This window comes from Pyrus communis, chromosome 11 (assembly GCF_041283825.1).
Source record: "Pyrus communis isolate YQ-2024b chromosome 11, ASM4128382v1, whole genome shotgun sequence".
NCBI classification, from domain to species: Eukaryota; Viridiplantae; Streptophyta; class Magnoliopsida; order Rosales; family Rosaceae; genus Pyrus; species Pyrus communis.
Window position 1 is genome coordinate 20237570 of NC_142575.1, and position 14366 is coordinate 20251935.

General features: G+C 37.5%; 1 pseudogene; it reads right to left on the reverse strand.

Annotated features, from left to right (window-relative positions):
- The window catches only part of LOC148693039 (uncharacterized), a 53092-nt pseudogene that overhangs the window by 21349 nt on the left and 17377 nt on the right, over window positions 1-14366 (reverse strand).

Sequence of the window (14366 nt, forward strand, 5' to 3'; positions counted from 1 at the left end):
CACAAATTAAACCCTATTTGTGACAATTGTAGTAATGAAGTAAGTAGGGATCGTTCTAACTGGGGATTAACTAGGGGTGCTAATCTAATTTGAATTGACTCAAAAACACAAAAACTAAAATTTAATTTGGTCGAATTTGAAAGTGTTTATGACTCCAAATGCTTAAAAACACAAAATAAAACAAATACAAATGACTACGACTCAACAAAATATGGGGGGATTGTGGTTGGATGAATTTAAACTAAATGGGCAGATTGTAAAGAAAATAGATTTTAAGACAAAATTTGGATGAATCAATGGATGATGGGATAGCTAAGGGGTTCTTCTCCACACATGAAATATATGCAACGTAAATCAATTTCCAATTATCAATCCAATAAGTTATGAACCTCGACACTCCAAGTTAATTAGGTCCGCTTAAATTAACCTTCAGATTTCCCTAGAATCATTGAATTGGATGAATATGCATCGCAAGCAAATTATTCCTAACAAATTCTCTATATGAACAGCATGATAAAGATATAAGTTAGAATCATTACGTTCTTTGGAAATCATAAGCATCGACAAGGCATTTGTAACTATGAAAAGCATGATACGCTTGCCAGGAATCTACTTAACATGATCGTGACTAGCAACCTTCACTACTTGTGAATATAAATTCATAACGATTAGGTGAAACAAACTTATATCCTAGCATCAAATTCAAGCATGCAAATTAAGCGTGCACTCTCAATCAACATACAAGAATAAGTTTTAAATCAAACGGTTAAGCAAATTGTATTCAAAACTTATGCAACGATAATTGGAAGTAATCAACTTATTTCACATATATAATCATGGTTTCGAATCACCCCCTAGCTAACTAGGGGGATTTAGCCTCTCATGTTCACAAAAAGAGAATTACAAATGAATTTAAACATAAAGCACAAAGAATTGATTACACCTAGAACGCCCAACGAATCCACGTGAATTGGTGCGCGTCGAAGCTCCTCTTTCCTCTTCTCCTTGATGCGGCAGATTGGGTTTTGGATGATTTTGGGTGAATTTCTGGGTTATAGATAGGTTTAGGGTTGTTTGGTAGTGCGGCAAGGTGGTGGAGTGATGGAGGAAGGGTTGTATGGTGGCTGGAAGTGTGGGGATGACTGCGGCAAGGTTGGATTGTATGTGTAAGATCGCTGGAATGGAAGGGAGATGTTACGGCTTGGGAATTAGGGAAGAATGGTTGCGGCTGTGATGGAATTTTTAGATTAGGTGGCCACGGCTTTGATTTATTTTTGGTTTATTAGGGTTAATGGTCAATGGGGGGGGCCACGGCAAGAGCTTTTTGTTGGTTTTCTTAGGGTTTTTGATAAATGGGGGACACGGCAAGCAAAGGGGATTGCATGCAATGGCTGGATGTTTTATTATGGTCAATGGCTAATTAGAATAATGGGCTATGGTGGCTGCGGCAAGATTCAATTTTTGTCTTTTAAGGTGAATGATTAATGGGAACTTGAGGCTAAGTTGTAAAATGTAGGGTTTTTTGAAATTCAAAACCTAATTTATTTTTATTAACTACAATTCACCTAAAGGCTGCTAGAATTTAGGAAATAAAATCAGAAATTAAAGAAGGAATAATTAAAGGGTGCGGCTAGGGTTAGGTTAGGAGAGGGAAATAGGGTTTAATTGCACAACATTGGACAAAAGTGCCCCCCCTTGCACGGCAAGGGAAGGGAATTAGGGTTAAGGCACGGCAAGGTTGTGTAATTGGGCTAGGGCCTTGGTTTTGTGTCCTAAAGTGTTTACAAGGCCTTCAAAGTGGCTAGAAAATACGGACGTTTAAGTTTAGGAAAGGTTACCAAAACGAGAAACTTAGGGTTAACTTTCCTACTTCAAGTTGTTTGAGTAGGATTCCTCGTTTTGGTAAGAATTCATCGTTGGAGTAGGAATTCGTCGTTTCTTCACGTCTTCAACTCATTCATTCCTCTTTCGCTCCAAAAGACTCCAATTTGCATTTTCTTGCACCCTTTGGCCTTATAATCTGAAAATACACAAAAGTGGCCTTAAACACTAAAATAGCTAAGTAAACACAGCATAAATGCATGAGAACAAGCTAATTAAGTCGCATGAATATGCTCCTATCAAGGGCCTAAACGTTCATACAATTCACGTTTGAGTTGTTGGAATGTTTACGCGTTTCTTTGATTTCAATGTTTAAATTCAATTCTCTTTGTTTTGTAATATGAGGAATGGAAGAGAAGAGTGCCTAAACGTTCATACAATTCAAGTTTGAGTTGTTGGAATGTTTAGGTGTTTCTTTGATTTCAAAGTTATGAGGAACTAAACTTTTTTTTGGCTAGGGGTGATTTCAATACCATGATAATTTATGTGATATGAATTGATGAATTCCGGTTATGAACTCTTGATTTGTGAATGCAATTGGCTTAACTATTTGATGATTAACTTATTTGTGTTTGTTGATTGAGGGTCGACACTTAATTAGCATGCATGAATATGTGGCTAAAGTTTAAGAAGGTTTCACATAATCGTTACTAACTTATACTTGAAAGTAGTGAAGGTCGCTTGTCACGATCGCGTTAAGTTTAATTCTTAGCATGAGTAACATGATGTCATAGTTGCAAATGCTTTGTCAATGCTTATGGTTTTCATTATTCTTAATGATCTTCGATTGTATCTCTATTATGATGACATGTAGGGAACTTTTGAGAATGTTTTGGGTTGTCGAATGATGCCATCCAATCCAATAATATAAGGAAAATCTGAGGGTTAACTAGTGATGTCACGGTTAATTTGGGGCATTGTCGTTCATAATTCAATGAAGGAATAACTGGAAATTGATTCATATGCATAAATATCATGTGTAGAGAAAGAACCCTTAGCTAGCTTCCCATCCATTCATTTCCGTCAAATCCATATTTACAATTTGTTTTGTTTCCAAGTATTCATTTTAGTTTAAATTCGTCCAAATCCAATTCCCCCCTATTTCGTTGAAATCTTAGTCTTAATCTTTCTTATTTTTAGTTTTGCTTTCTTCGAGCATTAAATAGTGTTTTATATTGTGTTTTTATGTTTTTAAGTCAATTTAGAAGGTTTTAGCAAGCCCTCCTAATCCCCGGTCTAGAACGATCCCTCACTTATCCATTCTACTACAATTGTCAAACGAGGGTTTAATTTGAGTGTCAAGTAATTCTCACATCAAATTTTGGCGCCGTTGCCGGGGATTAGCAACTTTGCTAATCCCTTGGTTCTTTTCTTTTTTTTTGGTTTAGTTGTTTTCGTTTTAGTTTCTAACTTAGTGTTGTTTTCTTTGTTTGTTGTTACTTTTGATATTTGATTTAGTTCTCTTTCTTTGATTTTAGGTACTAGAGAAGTAAGATATGGATTTTGCTAGCATTCAAGCTCAATTGGCAAATCTTACTTCTAAATTGTTGCCGTATGCCGAAAGGACCACAATGCAGAGTGTCCCTACATTTGGTGCTTCATATAGGCAAGGATTTCAAGCCAATCAATGTCCACAAAGAGATTGGAGGGATCATTCAAACTCTATATGGTGGGAAGATCAACAAGTTCAACGTGAAGCATATTGGCAACCATATGAGGAGTTCTATTCAAGACCTATGCAGCCACCACAACTTCATATGCAATATGCTCAATTAAATTCAAGTTCGCCAATAGATTATATTCAAATTCTTAATGAAATAAATTTTATTTATGTAAAAAAAAAAAAAAAAAAAAAAAAAAAAAAAAAAAGAAAGATACTAAACATGGAGAAAGGTGGAGCTTCACAAAGGTTGTTTACGTGAAGCCCCACTACGAGGCGCAGAAGCGGAAGGCGCAGAAGCGGGAGGCATAGAAGCGGGAGGCATCGGAGCGGAAGCCATCGGAGCGGGAGGCATCGGAGCTAGAGCATTCCAGGCCTCAATAATTGGCCAAGCGCTGGATGACCCAGGAAAAAGGTGCCTCTGGAGATAAGACGCAAGCCTTTGACGGTCATTGTGAATTCGACCCTCAAATTCTTGCAGCTCATCAAGCTTTCTCTTCATGCCCGCCGAATAGTTATTTGCAAGCACATGCAAACTTCTATTCTCGTACTTAAGCTGTTTGATTTCCTGCTTAAGACTTTCCACCTCTGCCATCAATGATTCCACCTGACGGGAGCGGGCAAGCAGGCGTTGGCCCATGTTGGACACAGAACTCGCACACTGAACACTAAGTGCGAGGGACTCTTGAACGGCCAACTCATCGGATCGTCCTGACAGCAGCCTACTATCTTTCGGAGTGAGGAGGTTCCTAGCTACTATTGTAGCTGTTGTGGCGTCCTGCATCACGGAGTCTTCACCTGTGAGAGGACCGTTAGAAGAAAAGAAAGAAGGGCGCCATACGTTACCTTGACGCGGCGCGCCCGTATCACTGCTAAGGCTCAATTCCAAGCTAAGGTTCGATGAGTTTGCCATTTTTCAAAAGTGTTCAAAGAGAAGGGATGGAGTTAAATTTCAAAGGGCCGGAGTCGATTTTCAAGAATGGGAAATCTTCAGAGTGTGTTTGTTGTGGTGATCGATAGCTCAATAAAAAAGCCAAGGCGACGCGTCCACCAATTCAAAAAGCCGGAATTTCCGGCGTAATTTAGGCGACGCTTTCTCGGCTTTTCAGAAGGCACGTTCAACTTTGTCAAAAGATTTCTTCTTTTCAGACAACACGTGGCGGCCATCATCACAACTACACATCTTTAGCCGACAAGCGCAAAGTTCGGCGACGCTTTCTCTGCTTTTCAGAAGACGCGTGCAGCTTTGTCAAAAGGAGCCGCATCTGCACTACCACGTGTCGCTCAGAAATCGAAGGGGCGCCTGCTCAGAAATCGAAGAGGCGTATTCAAAAATCGAAGAGGCGCCACTATTTCAAAAAAAAGCCAGAGTTGCGGGATCAAAACGTTTGTCGACAAAGGTAAAAAGTACCACCACTTGCTATTATCTCTATATATGTCGACCTTCGTCTTTTATGGCAGGGCAAACCTGAAGAAAATGCCCAACTCTCCCTCACCTCTGAGGGTGCACTCCCAGCAAAGCCTTTCGAAATACTAAATTCTTTCTTCTTCCCCAAAGATGATACCAGATGTCTGGAGTACAGATGACCCAGGAGGAAACAGCACAACAAATACATGTGCTGATTCATTCACCGCTTCTTCAAAAGTAAAGGTATCTCATATCATCAAGGTCAAAAGCAAAAGTATCTCATATCATGCTCTTTCCCTGTCTTTTTCTTTGTCCTTGTTCTTACTCGCATGGCAAAGTAAAAGAAGCAATCAGCCGGCACTTGGAGTCAGTCTTCCGATCTGGAGCCAACTGCCTGGAACCTATTCCTGATTGCTTACCTAGCGTTGCTCTCGAGTAGTCATCTTCAACGGTTGATACACTTCCAGAGAAGGGACCATTCCTGCACAGATTGAACAAAGAAACAGATAAAAGGGATAAGCTCAGACCTTCGGGGAAGACCCTAAAAGGAATCCTGCTGCCCAGTTCAAGAGTAGCACAAAGGAAAATCAACGATGGGCGGAAACCAGTTCAAGAGTAAGCCTGTGGAATCACAAAGATCAAAGCCTCAATGCAATCACCAAGGAGAAGAGGGAATTTACACTCCATAACCAGATTTGCGTCCCTAAACTCTTCTCTTTGTTAATTACATTCTGCCATGTTTAGTATGTTTACTTATGTTTTGTGTGAACCATATGCTTAAAACATTGAGGACAATGTTTGATTTAAGTGTGGGGGGGGTAACTAAGTTTATTTAATGCAAATTCGTGGGATTTTATCACCCATAACTTCAAATGTTGTTTCTTGCTGTTTTAAGGTGTTTTTAAGTTGTTTTAGAGTGTTTTAGTGTGTTTTGTTTTATAACTCCAAAAATCACATAAAAATTTGAAAAACTTGTTTTAAAAACCCTAAAAAGAGTGTTTTGAGTCGTTTTTGTGTGTTTGTGTCTTAGGGTACCTTCCAACACAATGATAAGGATTTGGTTTATAATTGCATGACGGTTAGAAAGAGTTATAAACATAGAGAAAAGTTTGATTTACTCTTGGTATATGCTTGGTTATGGTTATAATGTATGACTTCACATGCAATCATAAAAGAAAAATTCGTTTTTGTAACATGCTTGAAGGAAGGAACTCAAACAAACGCTACAACCCTGAGAGACTTGAGCCTATAACGTTCGTTGGAGAGTATTATCTGTGATTTCTTGTTTTCTAAAGTCGTTGCATGATCTCATTATTCTTTGCTTGGTTACTACTTAGAAGGCGTTTTATCATATAGTTCCAAATGCTAGAACTCATGCCCATTTCATTCAAAGCATGTTATTGATTTGCATAACACATATTCAAGAAGAAGTTGTGTAGTGACCACCACCATAGCCAAATAGCCTTACTTCCCATACTTCGTATATGTTGTAAGTTTTAACCCCGTTGAGCCTTGTTTAGCCTTTATTCTTTGTTTACCCACATTTTCCTCACCTAGCCTAGTTTAGGACAATCCCCACCCTTGTTCTTAAAAGATAGTGAGCATGACTTAATTGAATTCCTTTTGAGTTACATTATGAAAGAAAATAAGTGTGGGGGAGAGAATGTTTAAGTGTTGATGTTTTGAGATTCAAAAGAAAAAAAAAAAAAAAAAAAAAAAAAAAGAGAGAAAAGAAAAAAATGAAAGAATAAGTGATTGAAGAAAGGTTCCAAAACACCAATTCTGGGTGTAAATTGTCTAAATTCTCCCTTTTTGTTCAAAAGTTGAGTTTTCATTCAAAAGTGAATTCTAAGTTGATTCAAATGCTTTGCTCACTATTTCTTTAAAAACCTTTGTTTTCCATATCCCTTCTTTGTTATCCACATACCCCAAGCCCCGTTACAACCCTTGACTTCTATCTTGAGTGTTGTGTATTTCAATTTGTGGAGTTTGAACTTGGTATGAGCTTATGGTATCACTGGTTCTCATTCTAAGTAGTAGCATTCTATTCATGAGATCATATTCATGTCATTATCGTAAATCCAGAAAATGCTTTCTTTGTTATAACATATGTGAGATACTAGTCTTTCATGTTTACATCAATCTCTCACATATAACTAGTGTAGGGTGTGTAGTCAGAAAATCTGTGTGAAAATAGAGTGCATTCTAGTAAGGAATTGAGTAAATTCTCTAAAGCATGTTACTACATTTGAAATGTGTTTTAATTGCTTAATTGTGAACTAGTATGTGGTGACTATGATTAAGAATGTACTTAAGTGTAAAGATGGCTCAAATCTGTGAGAATAATGATTTTTAACTTGTCATGTGCATTGGAAGTCCCTGATACGATTGTTGGAAGGTGTAGGTTGTGTTTTGTTCTTTTTGTTTTGTTTTTCTGTTTTGCTCGAGGACTAGCAAAAGCTAAGTGTGGGGGTATTTGATAGGAGCATATTTATGCGACTTAAATGGCTTGTTCTCGTACATTTACGTTATGTTTCTTTAGTTATTTTAGTACTTTAAGCTATTTTCGTGTGTTTGTAGGTCCAAAGGGCTAAAGGAGCAAAAAGATGCATTTTGGAGACTTTTGGAGCACTTTTGGGCTAAGGACGGATAGCTTATGCTTGAAGCCAAAGTGTTGGACGAAATTGAAGACCTAATTGGAGCCAAAGTGTTGGAACCTTGTTCTCTTTAGTTTTAGGACATTTAAACCTTTCCTAATCCCAATCATGCCATGCATAACACACATCCATTCTAACACATTGTCATTGCACATGCATTTCCTTCATTAGTTAACCCACATGCACTTATCACTTATCATCACCACATATCATATCACTTAATCACTTATCACTTATCATCACCACTTAACCACTTATCATATCATAACCACATATCATATCACTTATCACTTATCACTTAACATATCATCCACCTACTTCACCTACAACATCCACCTACTTTACCTACAACATCCACCTTACTTCACCTACAACATCCACTTCACCTACAACATCCACCTACTTCACCTACAACATCCACCTACTTCACCTACAACATCCACCTACTTCACCTACAAATGACATAGCCATATGTTCCCTCCACTACTCCTATAAATACCCTTGCATTCATTCATTCAAAAACATCTCATTTTCATACACAACACACCACAAACACTTTCATCTTCTCCCTAGCCGTGAGTCTCTCCATTTTCTACACCATTCCCTTCCCTTTCTCCTCCATTTCTTCCATTTCCATAATCCCCCAATCCATTCAACACACCAACAACATCCCTTAGTCCTTGTGCTACAACGAAGACGAAGAGAAGAGGGCTGATTTCAATGTTTGATTTCAACAACATCCCTTAATCCATTCAATTCACGTTTGAGTTGTTGGAATGTTTACGCGTTTCTTTGATTTCAATGTTTAAATTCAATTCTCTTTGTTTTGTAATATGAGGAATGGAAGAGAAGAGTGCCTAAACGTTCATACAATTCAAGTTTGAGTTGTTGGAATGTTTAGGTGTTTCTTTGATTTCAAAGTTACGAGGAACTAAACTTTTTTTTGGCTAGGGGTGATTTCAATACCATGATTATTTATGTGATATGAATTGATGAATTCCGGTTATGAACTCTTGATTTGTGAATGCAATTGGCTTAACTATTTGATGATTAACTTATTTGTGTTTGTTGATTGAGGGTCGACACTTAATTAGCATGCATGAATATGTGGCTAAAGTTTAAGAAGGTTTCACATAATCGTTACTAACTTATACTTGAAAGTAGTGAAGGTCGCTTGTCACGATCGCGTTAAGTTTAATTCTTAGCATGAGTAACATGATGTCATAGTTGCAAATGCTTTGTCAATGCTTATGGTTTTCATTATTCTTAATGATCTTCGATTGTATCTCTATTATGATGACATGTAGGGAACTTTTGAGAATGTTTTGGGTTGTCGAATGATGCCATCCAATCCAATAATATAAGGAAAATCTGAGGGTTAACTAGTGTTAGACCATTATTGGCAATTCTTGACAAAATGCATGAGTCTGTACTAGCTTAGACTTGTTATATATTTTCAATTGTAATTGTTTAAGTCTAGGGAGGTCTCTTACTCTTTTGATAAGAAGATGTTACGTGAACAAGATACACATTCAGGTATGTTTGCATGCATGCATCCAATTACATTCATCTATATCTCATGATATTGTATTTAAGATAGGTCTTTTATTAAAAACTACTTTCAAGATAAAGTGATTGGATTTTCAAAAGACTTATCTGATTGCATCCAACTAAATGGATTGCATGGCTGTCATTGTGTTAAAAAGAAAAAGTTGTTGCCGTGCATATCTAGGTTTTATGGTTTTAAAAGGATTGTCAATTTAGCTAAAACCTATGATTAGTTATGGAATCTTATCAGTTAAAATTAGTTCCCGTGCATTGAGGATTTATAATGAAGCTTTGAAATTGTTTCAAGCAAGCCGCATATGCATGTTTTCCTTGAAAGATAGATTGGCAGCAGCTTTGTGCTTTTAAAGAAAAAAATATTACTTTCAGTGAATGAATCTCAAATTAATTTTTCAGTGGCTGCCATCTTGTGGTTTCATTAGCATGTGTTTTTAAAGGGAAAATATTATTTTCATGCTGATTTTTATTTGGTTTTTTATTGAATGTCAATTCTGAAAATGAGCCTTGTGATTTTCGTAATTGATTGTTTTCCAAACAAACACTTCATCATATAAACATTCTGCATGATCGAGTTAGCATCGTGCAAAGTTCGAGGGAAAGGTGATTGACGGTTGCGTTAGTACCGTGCCACTTCAACTCGAGGACTGAAGAAAGATCGAGTAGCAAAGCGCGAAGACAAAGCTGCCAACTGGTATGAGTGTCTAGTTGATGAGTTTTGTAAGTCTTTATGTATTCTTTCTTTCTTAGTGCTTCCTGGCTTGGTAGCCCGAGGATTTTCCCAGTGGTGGGTTTTGCCTCGTTAAATCCTACATCATGTGTGTGCTTTTTATATTCATGTTGAATATTTGTGTAGGATTAATTTTGCATAACTAATTAATTGAAACCATAATTTGCTTTAGCGTTAAGTCGTCATTTATAGATTAAGTTAGTACCCATCCTAGGACTTTCAATTGGTATCAGAGCAGGTCACTAAAAATATCTAGTGAGATCTGTGGGTAGTCTAGGATGAATCGGTCTATGGGTTCAGTTTCTCATCCGCCACATTTTGATGGCGACAACTACGCTGCATGGAAGGCAAAGATGAAATCATTTCTCTGGGCGCTTGACGATAGAGTGTGGCTTGCGGTTGAAGAAGGCTGGGAACCTCCAACAGTTGAAGAAACCAAAGGCGAAGGACAGTCTTCTGTTACTATTTCTATGCTTAAGCCTAGAAAGGTATGGAGTGAAGATGAACGCAACTCTAGCACATTCAATCAAAGAGCATTGAATGCGTTGTTCACTGCCGTTTCGCCTGAGCAATTTAACTACATCAGTAAATGCTCAACGGCGAAAGAAGCTTGGGATATTCTTGAAGTTACTCATGAAGGTAACTCCACGGTCAAAGAATCCAAGCTTCAAAATCTCATCACACAATTTGAAAATATCAAAATGCTAGATGATGAGAGTTTTTTCTGACTTTTATGCTAAACTTAGTGTAATTGTCAATGGTTGTCACAATCTTGGTGACAGCATTCCAGAACATAGAGTTGTTAAGAAAATTCTAAGGTCTTTTCCTTCTAGGTTTCATGCGAAAAGGACAGCTATAGAAGAATCGAAAGATTTAAACACCTACAAGTTGGAACAATTGATTGGGTCATTACAAACATATGAGTCTGACTTTACCGAAGTCAAGAAAGGAAAAAATGTAGCCTTCAAAGTCAATAATGAAAAAGTGAATGAGGATTCATTTGAAAACCTGACTCAAGATGAATTTGCTCTTCTCACCAAACAAGCTAGAAAATTTTTGAAACTTAGAAGTTCCAGAGGACGTGAAAATCGAAATAATTTTGATTCAAATTCCAAAGTTCCTCGTTCTCGAGATTTTTCTCATGGAAATTCTTCTAAGTTTGTCAAACTTGGTGAAAAGAAAAGTTCAAATGACAGAGACAAGTGTTTTGAATGTCAAGGGTATGGACATCATGCTCATGAATGTGCCAATACTCTTAAAAAGCTGAAGGACGAAAAGAACAAGGCTTTAACTTCCACGTGGAGCGACAGTGATTCAGAGAAAGACACGGAATCTGAAGATGATAAGGAAGTGGTTGCATTTTTTGGAACTTTTGATGGATATGAGACGGATGATTCGGAAGTTGAAGAGCCTGATTCCGTAGAAGTCTTACAAAAGTACACTGCACTGTATGATATCACCATGAAAGTGAAGAAGGAAAATGAAGAACTGAAAAATAAACTCGTGCAGCTTGAAAGCGAGAAGAATGAAGCAGAAATCGAGCATCAATCTCAAATGGAACATGCAGAAAAGCTACGAGAGTCAATGTTGGAGAAGTTACATATGCTAGCATCAGACAACAAAGGTCTTGAAAATGAATTAAGTAACATAAAGAAGAAAGTTGAAGAGTTTAGCATTGGCTCAAGCAAAATTGACAAAATGTTGAGATATGGAAAGATTTCAGGTGATAAAAGCGGTCTAGGTTTTGATATAACTGGAAGTTCGTCCACTTCTGTTACCAAGTTTGTTAAAGCGTTACAAGAACCTAGCATGAAAGTGAGTAGTGATGAACCTTTTGGAAATTCGTGCATCACTACAAAAGAGTCAAATTTCGTAAGAAATTTTGTTGGACCAAAGAAGTTCATTAGGTCAAAAAATTTTATTCCTATTTGTCACTTCTGTGAAAAAATAGGACATATTAGACCTAGGTGTTACAAGCTTCAAAAGGAAAATAAGACTAAAACTTCTTGGATTTCTGAAAAATCAAATCTCAAAGGGAGATTTGTGGCTCACCCAAAAGGAATGAATAGAATTTCAAAAATAATGCCTAACTTCCTTACTCCAAACTTAAAGCAAGTATGGAGAAGAAAAAAGACTCAAATTTGTCTATTGGATAAGGTGTCACCTTCATCTGAGGAAGACAATTTTACATGCTTGGTGGCATTCACTGCTCTCTCATCTTGTCAGTCTGATACTTGGTATCTAGACAGTGGTTGCTCAAGGCACATGACTGGAGACAAAAGATGGTTCACATCTTTCACCGAGGATTGTAAAAATGGAGCAGTCACTTTTGGAGATGGAAAAAGAGCAAGGATCGTTGGAAAAGGAGAAATCAAAACACTAGGAATTCCATGTTTAAAAAATGTCATGTTAGTGGATGGACTTAAAGCTAACCTAATTAGCATTAGTCAAATTTGTGACGATGATGATGCTGAAGTACTTTTCAATAAATTGAAATGTAGTGTAAAGGTTGCTAAAGAGGTTGACAGTTTTGAAGGAAAAAGGTCTAAGGACAATTGTTATTGTGTGAATGCAAATGAGTTACATGTGTCTGACATATGCAATAAGGCAACTGATGATATTTTGGATTTATGGCATAAACGATTAGGTCACATGAACTGTAAGGATTTGATCAAGCTTTCCAAGAAAGAGTATGTGAGGGGCTTACCGATGTTGACTGGAGAACTTGGAATTTGTGGAGAATGTCAAGTGGGAAAGCAAACAAAGAGTGCACACAAATCCACAAATTACATCTCAACTTCACGGCCTTTAGAACTAATGCACATGGACTTGGTTGGACCAGTACAAACCGAAAACATTGGGGGAAAAAAATACATACTTGTCTTGGTGGATGATTTCTCACGCTTTACTTGGGTTGCCTTCTTGCGAGAGAAATCTGATGCATTCACTGCATTCTTCGGTTTATTGAATAAAATTCAAAATGATAGAGTTAATTCAAATGATCGTGTGGTAAAACTCAGAACTGATCATGGAACTGAATTTGAAAACATATCATTTTCTAAGTTCTGTGAGGAAAAAGGTATTGATCACAATTTTTCTGCTCCTATTACTCCTCAACAAAACGGAGTTGTGGAACGAAAGAATCGTGTTTTACTTGACATGAGTCGTGTCATGCTGACAAGCGCTCGTTTGGCAAAGCATTTCTGGGCTGAAGCAGTTAGCACTGCGTGCTATACGGCAAATAGAGTCTATCTTAGACCCGGTACAAAATGCACACCTTATGAGATCTGGAAAGGGAAGAAGCCAAATGTTAAGCATTTGCGAGTATTCGGTAGTATATGCTACATTTACAGAGATAGAGAAATGTTAGCAAAATTTGATTCAAGAAGTGATATTGGAATTTTTATAGGATACTCAATCACAAGTAGAGCATACAGGGTGTTCAACAAAAGAACACAAAATGTTATGGAGTCCATTAATGTCATTGTGAATGACTCTCTTTTAAATGTTGAACAACCTGCCTCAGATGAAGAATTCTTTCAAAGCAAATCAATTGATGGGTTATCCACTACTCAGGGAGAAGTGCACCAAAATATTGACTCAACAAAAGTTTTGAGGAAAGGACACAAACAAGTGCAAAAAGATCATTCCAAGTCAGACATCATTGGTGACGTAGAAGATCAAATGTTGACAAGAAGTAAAACTACTGCTGTAGTAAACTTTACGTGCTATATATCAAAGATTGAGCCAAAAAATGCCAAGGAAGCTCTTTTAGATGATGACTGGATTATGGCCATGCAAGAGGAACTCAATCAATTTGTTCGCAATGATGTATGGTACCTTGTTCCCCGACCCCAAGAAACAAATGTTATAGGAACAAAGTGGGTGTTTCGGAACAAAACTGATGAACATGGCATCATCACGAGAAATAAAGCTCGTCTTGTGGCTCAAGGATACACTCAGGTAGAAGGTTTGGATTTTGATGAGACGTTTGCACCCGTTGCGAGATTGGAGTCCATTCGGTTGTTACTGGCTTTTGCTTGTCATCTGCGTTTCAAATTATATCAAATGGATGTCAAGAGTGCTTTCTTAAACGGAATACTTCAAGAAGAAGTCTATGTGGAGCAGCCAAAGGGATTTGTTGATCCAAAGCATCCTGATTATGTGTACCGTTTGAAGAAAGCCTTGTACGGTTTAAAACAAGCTCCGAGAGCATGGTACGACAAACTTTCATCGTACTTGTTAAGGAAAGGTTATACACGTGGAGCTGTTGACAAGACTTTGTTTGTCAAAAGAATCAAGAAGGACGTGGTGATAGCACAAGTATATGTGGATGATATAGTGTTTGGTTCCACATCTGCCACACTTGTAAAAGAATTTACTGAGGTCATGCAGAGTGAATTCGAAATGAGCATGTGTGGAGAACTAAATTTTTTCTTGGGATTACAAGTCAAACAAAGTGAAGAT